Source organism: Cherax quadricarinatus, chromosome 83 (genome assembly GCF_038502225.1).
Source record: "Cherax quadricarinatus isolate ZL_2023a chromosome 83, ASM3850222v1, whole genome shotgun sequence".
NCBI classification, from domain to species: domain Eukaryota; kingdom Metazoa; phylum Arthropoda; class Malacostraca; order Decapoda; family Parastacidae; genus Cherax; species Cherax quadricarinatus.
Window position 1 is genome coordinate 1,927,441 of NC_091374.1, and position 6,968 is coordinate 1,934,408.

Below are 6,968 nucleotides of genomic sequence, written 5' to 3' on the forward strand. Positions count from 1 at the left end.
CTGACCCCCAGGAAGATCCCCTACCAGTCTCTGACCCCAAGGAAGATCCCCTACCAGCCCCTGACTCCCAGGAAGATCCCCTACCAGCCCCTGACCCGCAGGAAGATCCCCTACCAGCCCCTGACCCCCAGGAAGATCCCCTACCAGCCCCTGGCCCCCAGGAAGATCCCCTACCAGTCCCTGACACCCAGGAAGATCCCCTACCAGCCCCTGACCCGCAGGAAGATCCCCTACCAGCCCCTGACCCGCAGGAAGATCCCCTACCAGCCCCTGACCCGCAGGAAGATCCCCTACCAGTCCCTGACCCCCAGGAAGATCCCCTACCAGTCTCTGACCCCAAGGAAGATCCCCTACCAGACCCTGACTCCCAGGAAGATCCCCTACCAGTCCCTGACCCCCAGGAAGATCCCCTACCAGTCCCTGACCCCCAGGAAGATCCCCTACCAGCCTCTGACACCCAGGAAGATCCCCTACCAGCCTCTGACCCCCAGGAAGATCCCCTACCAGTCCCTGACCCGCAGGAAGATCCCCTACCAGTTCCTGACCCGCAGGAAGATCCCCTACCAGTCCCTGACACCCAGGAAGATCCCCTACCAGCCCCTGACACGCAGGAAGATCCCCTATCAGCCCCTGACCCCCAGGAAGATCCCATACCAGCCCCTGACCCCCAGGAAGATCCCCTATCAGCCCCTGACCCGCAGGAAGATCCCCTACCAGCCCCTGACCCGCAGGAAGATACCCTACCAGCCCCTGACACCCAGGAAGATCCCCTACCAGCCCCTGACCCCCAGGAAGATCCCCTACCAGCCCCTGACCCGCAGGAAGATCCCCTACCAGCCCCTGACCCCCAGGAAGATCCCATACCAGTCCCTGACCCCCAGGAAGATCCCCTACCAGCCCCTGACCCACAGTAAGATCCCATACCAGTCCCTGACCCCCAGGAAGATCCCCTACCAGCCCCTGACCCGCAGGAAGATCCCCTACTAGTCCTTGACCCCCAGGAAGATCCCCTACCAGTCCCTGACCCCCATTAAGATCCCCTACCAGCCCCTGACCCCCATTAAGATCCCCTACCAGCCCCTGACTCCCAGGAAGATCCCCTACCAGCCCCTGACTCCCAGGAAGATCCCTTAGCAGCCCCTGACTCCCAGGAAGATCCCTTAGCAGCCCCTGACTCCCAAGAAGATCCCCTACTAGCCCCTGATCCCCATTAAGGTCCCCTACCAACCCCTGGCCTCCAGGAAGGTCCCCTAACCAGACCCTGGTGAGCAGGAAGGACCCTAACCAGGCTCTGGCTCCCAGGAAGTACCCTAACCAGCCCCGGGCCCCCAGGAAGGGCCCCTAACCAGCCCCGGGCCCCCAGGAAGGGCCCCTAACCAGCCCCGGGCCCCCAGGAAGGGCCCCTAACCAGCCCCGGGCCCCCAGGAAGGGCCCCTAACCAGCCCCGGGCCCCCAGGAAGGGCCCCTAACCAGGCCCTGGACATCAACGGCCGCCATGAAATTTTACCAGGTAATAAAGAGTCTCGCTGGTGTATTTATGGATTACTAATTAACATATCTATGGCAGACCAAACCCAGACCAAGCCCAGACCAAACCCAGACCAAGGCCAGACCAAGCCAGACTAAGCCAGAGACTAAGCCCAGACCAAGCCAGAGACCAAGCCCAAACTAAGCCAGACCAAGCCAGAGACCAAGCCCAGACCAAGCCAGAGACCAAGTCCAGACCATGCCCAGACCAAGCCCAGACCAAGCCAGAGACCAAGCCCAGACCAAGCCAGACCAAGCCAGAGACCAAGCCCAGACCAAGCCCAGACCAAGCCAGAGACTAAGCCCAGACCAAGCCAGAGACTAAGCCCAGACCAAGGCAGAGACTAAGCCCAGACCAAGCCAGAGACCAAGCCCAGACCAAGCCAGAGACTAAGCCCAGACCAAGCCAGAGACCAAGCCCAGACCAAGCCAGAGACCAAGCCCAGACCAAGCCAGAGACTAAGCCTAGACCAAGCCAGAGACCAAGCCCAGACCAAGCCAGAGACCAAGCCCAGACCAAGCCAGAGACTAAGCCCAGACCAAGCCAGAGACCAAGCCCAGACCAAGCCAGAGACCAAGCCCAGACCAAGCCAGAGACAGAGCCCAGACCAAGCCAGAGACCAAGCCCAGACCAAGCCAGAGACCAAGCCCAGACCAAGCCAGAGACTAAGCCCAGACCAAGCCAGAGACCAAGCCCAGACCAAGCCAGAGACCAAGCCCAGACCAAGCCAGAGACAGAGCCCAGACCAAGCCAGAGACTAAGCCCAGACCAAGCCAGAGACCAAGCCCAGACCAAGCCAGAGACAGAGCCCAGACCAAGCCAGAGACTAAGCCCAGACCAAGCCAGAGACCAAGCCCAGATCAAGCCAGAGACAGAGCCCAGACCAAGCCAGAGACTAAGCCCAGACCAAGCCAGAGACCAAGCCCAGACCAAGCCAGAGACAGAGCCCAGACCAAGCCAGAGACCAAGCCCAGACCAAGCCAGAGACTAAGCCCAGACCAAGTCAGAGACTAAGCCCAGACCAAGCCAGAGACCAAGCCCAGACCAAGCCAGAGACAGAGCCCAGACCAAGCCAGAGACTAAGCCCAGACCAAGCCAGAGACCAAGCCCAGACCAAGCCAGAGACAGAGCCCAGACCAAGCCAGAGACTAAGCCCAGACCAAGCCAGAGACAAGCCCAGACCAAGCCAGAGACAGAGCCCAGACCAAGCCAGAGACCAAGCCCAGACCAAGCCAGAGACTAAGCCCAGACCAAGCCAGAGACCAAGCCCAGACCAAGCCAGAGACAGAGCCCAGACCAAGCCAGAGACCAAGCCCAGACCAAGCCAGAGACTAAGACCAGACCAAGCCAGAGACTAAGCCCAGACCAAGCCAGAGACTAAGCCCAGACCAAGCCAGAGACTAAGCCCAGACCAAGCCAGAGACCAAGCCCAGATCAAGCCAGAGACAGAGCCCAGACCAAGCCAGAGACAGAGCCCAGACCAAGCCAGAGACCAAGCCCAGACCAAGCCAGAGACTAAGCCCAGACCAAGTCAGAGACTAAGCCCAGACCAAGCCAGAGACCCAAGCCCAGACCAAGCCAGAGACAGAGCCCAGACCAAGCCAGAGACTAAGCCCAGACCAAGCCAGAGACCAAGCCCAGACCAAGCCAGAGACAGAGCCCAGACCAAGCCAGAGACTAAGCCCAGACCAAGCCAGAGACCAAGCCCAGACCAAGCCAGAGACAGAGCCCAGACCAAGCCAGAGACCAAGCCCAGACCAAGCCAGAGACTAAGCCCAGACCAAGCCAGAGACCAAGCCCAGACCAAGCCAGAGACAGAGCCCAGACCAAGCCAGAGACCAAGCCCAGACCAAGCCAGAGACTAAGACCAGACCAAGCCAGAGACTAAGCCCAGACCAAGCCAGAGACTAAGCCCAGACCAAGCCAGAGACTAAGCCCAGACCAAGCCAGAGACCAAGCCCAGACCAAGCCAGAGACAGAGCCCAGACCAAGCCAGAGACTAAGCCCAGACCAAGCCAGAGACCAAGCCCAGACCAAGCCAGAGACAGAGCCCAGACCAAGCCAGAGACTAAGCCCAGACCAAGCCAGAGACCAAGCCCAGACCAAGCCAGAGACAGAGCCCAGACCAAGCCAGAGACCAAGCCCAGACCAAGCCAGAGACTAAGCCCAGACCAAGCCAGAGACCAAGCCCAGACCAAGCCAGAGACAGAGCCCAGACCAAGCCAGAGACCCAGCCCAGACCAAGCCAGAGACTAAGACCAGACCAAGCCAGAGACTAAGCCCAGACCAAGCCAGAGACAAAGCCCAGACCAAGCCAGAGACAAAGCCCAGACCAAGCCAGAGACCAAGCCCAGATCAAGCCAGAGACAGAGCCCAGACCAAGCCAGAGACTAAGCCCAGACCAAGCCAGAGACCAAGCCCAGACCAAGCCAGAGACAGAGCCCAGACCAAGCCAGAGACCAAGCCCAGACCAAGCCAGAGACTAAGCCCAGACCAAGCCAGAGACCAAGCCCAGACCAAGCCAGAGACTAAGCCCAGACCAAGCCAGAGACCAAGCCCAGACCAAGCCAGAGACAGAGCCCAGACCAAGCCAGAGACCAAGCCCAGACCAAGGCAGAGACTAAGCCCAGACCAAGCCAGAGACTAAGCCCAGACCAAGCCAGAGACTAAGCCCAGACCAAGCCAGAGACTAAGCCCAGACCAAGCCAGAGACTAAGCCCAGACCAAGCCAGAGACCAAGCCCAGATCAAGCCAGAGACAGAGCCCAGACCAAGCCAGAGACTAAGCCCAGACCAAGCCAGAGACCAAGCCCAGACCAAGCCAGAGACAGAGCCCAGACCAAGCCAGAGACCAAGCCCAGACCAAGCCAGAGACTAAGCCCAGACCAAGTCAGAGACTAAGCCCAGACCAAGCCAGAGACCAAGCCCAGACCAAGCCAGAGACAGAGCCCAGACCAAGCCAGAGACCAAGCCCAGACCAAGCCAGAGACAGAGCCCAGACCAAGCCAGAGACTAAGCCCAGACCAAGCCAGAGACCAAGCCAGAGACAGAGCCCAGACCAAGCCAGAGACCAAGCCCAGACCAAGCCAGAGACCAAGCCCAGACCGAGCCAGACGCCAGCACTGGTCAGCCAGCAGGAGGACCAAGTAGTATATATATACGTATATATATATATATATATATATATATATATATATATATATATATATATATATATATATATATATATATATATATATATATATATATATATATATATGTTAGGTGTGCACACCTGCCACACACCTGCCAGGATCTACACACGTGATGCACCTCAACACAAGAGATATGTATCTCACACACAGGTAAATAACTAAGGGCAGTTACCTGTCCACTGTTGCCACAGCTTTATGACCTCGTCTCTAATGGGACAGCATAGTAATCATCACATTTGCCTAAAAAAAAACGACAAATTAAGATGGTCAGCAATGTGTTTTGTCCCGGGAACCATCGCTTCTGAGACTCGCTCTCTGACCCGGCCTCCTGCTGAATAGCCTGATCAGTCACACTGTTGGTGCTTGCGGTACGCAGTCTGACACAGAACAGTAGATTATGGACGGTCTTCAGGATTCAGTTAGTGATTCCTCCTTGCGTTGTAAGCGTTGAAAACTTTACGGAAGGTTCCAAGCATGATTCGCGTCTCAGCGCTGACTACAATCAGTGTTTAAGTGATGGGCCAGGAGCAGACAAACATTACCTGGGCCATAACGCTCTCTTATGTTCAGTTCTAAGTGTACTACTGTACTGTAAGAACTAAACAAGTGTACATATGTACACTTGTTTGACTTCATTAATCTCTCTCTTTCTCCATATCAATATGTATGTTTATGTGTGTGTGTGTGTGTGCAGACGACAACACAACTTCCCCTGGACGAACACTGCATCAACACAGAGATAACCCAGTTCATGGGTCCCCGTGATTATCTCGTGGTTTTCTGCTGGCCTGATCAATCAAGGTATTGGTGGCAGCACCCCCAGGCCACAACACTGCCATCCAGACCTCTCACCTTCACAGGGTTTAATTCCCCCAGGGACAACCCACAATGTAAGCACACACTGTTACTAATGGAAGCTTATCACCTTTATCTCCCTGGCTTTCTGCTGAACTAGACAGTGTAATGGTGTGGCAGATGATGACAGGGATAGTAAGTGGTGCCTGGGTAGGGGATTGTCAGCAGTTCCTGGGTAGAGGGTAATAAGTGGTCCCTGGGTAGAGGGTAGTAGTAAGTGGTCCCTGGCTAGAGGGTAGTTCTGTAAGTGGTACATGGGTAGGGGATAGCGCTCCTCACCCACCTGCTAGTAGCTACGCCTCACATCTATTCACACCCCACAAATTATAGACCAAATTAAACGAGGTTTGGGTGGGTCCTGGACCACCATTACCACACCGTGACATGATAATGTGAACCAGCGGGTGAGAGAGAGCTCACGGAGCCTCAAGTAAGATAATTCAACACATTATCAAGCGATAATATACATGAACTACGAGAACTGTTGTGGGGTCTCAAGATGAGTCTTACCAACTCCTCCAAGACCATTATAACAATGGTCTACAATACCTAAACCTTGACTAGCATGGCACATCATGTGTGATACTTTGCTGTCTTTACTCTCGCCTGCACATTGGGTTTCTTCAGTCGAATACAGAGGTGGTTGTCATAGTAGACGACATAGACAGTGAAGAGGTAGAGAGGTTAGTCCATCAACCTTGACATTCCAACACACATTTACAGCTAATTCCTCCAGTATTCCAACAGACATTTACAGCTAATTCCTCCAGTATTTCAACAGACATTTACAGCTAATTCCTCCAGTATTTCAACAGACATTTACAGCTAATTCCTCCAGTATTTCAACAGACATTTACAGCTAATTCCTCCAGTATTTCAACAGACATTTACAGCTAATTCCTCCAGTATTCCAACAGACATTTACAACCAATTCCTCCAGTATTTCCAGAGATACATTTGGAAGTATGGCTGCAGTATTTCCAGAGAGATTATGACACAGTATCCTGGCTGAGCTGCTGGAATACCAATTTCAAAGCTTTTACGCGCTGTCACTCGTTTAACAGCAGCAGTGACGGCAGAAGCAGTGGCAGCAGCAGCAGCAGTGACGGCAGAAGCAGTGGCAGCAGCAGCAGTGACGGCAGAAGCAGTGGCAGCAGCAGCAGTGACGGCAGAAGCAGTAGCAACAGCAGCAGTGACGGCAGAAGCAGTGGTAGCAGCAACAGTGACAGCAGCAGCAGTGGCAACAGCAGCAGTGACGGCAGAAGCAGTGACAGCAGCAGCAGTGGCAGCAGCAGCAGCAGTGACAGCAGCAGCAGTGGCAACAGCAGCAGTGGCAGCAGCAGCAGTGACGACAGAAGCAGTGGCAGCAGCAGCAGTGACAGCAGCAGCAGT

At 55.2% G+C, this 6,968-nt stretch overlaps 1 protein-coding gene across 8 annotated transcripts in view; it reads right to left on the reverse strand.

Annotated features, from left to right (window-relative positions):
- The window catches only part of sli (slit guidance ligand), a 659,016-nt gene that overhangs the window by 79,788 nt on the left and 572,260 nt on the right, over nucleotides 1-6,968 (reverse strand). The gene's annotated exons all lie outside the window — the stretch shown is intronic.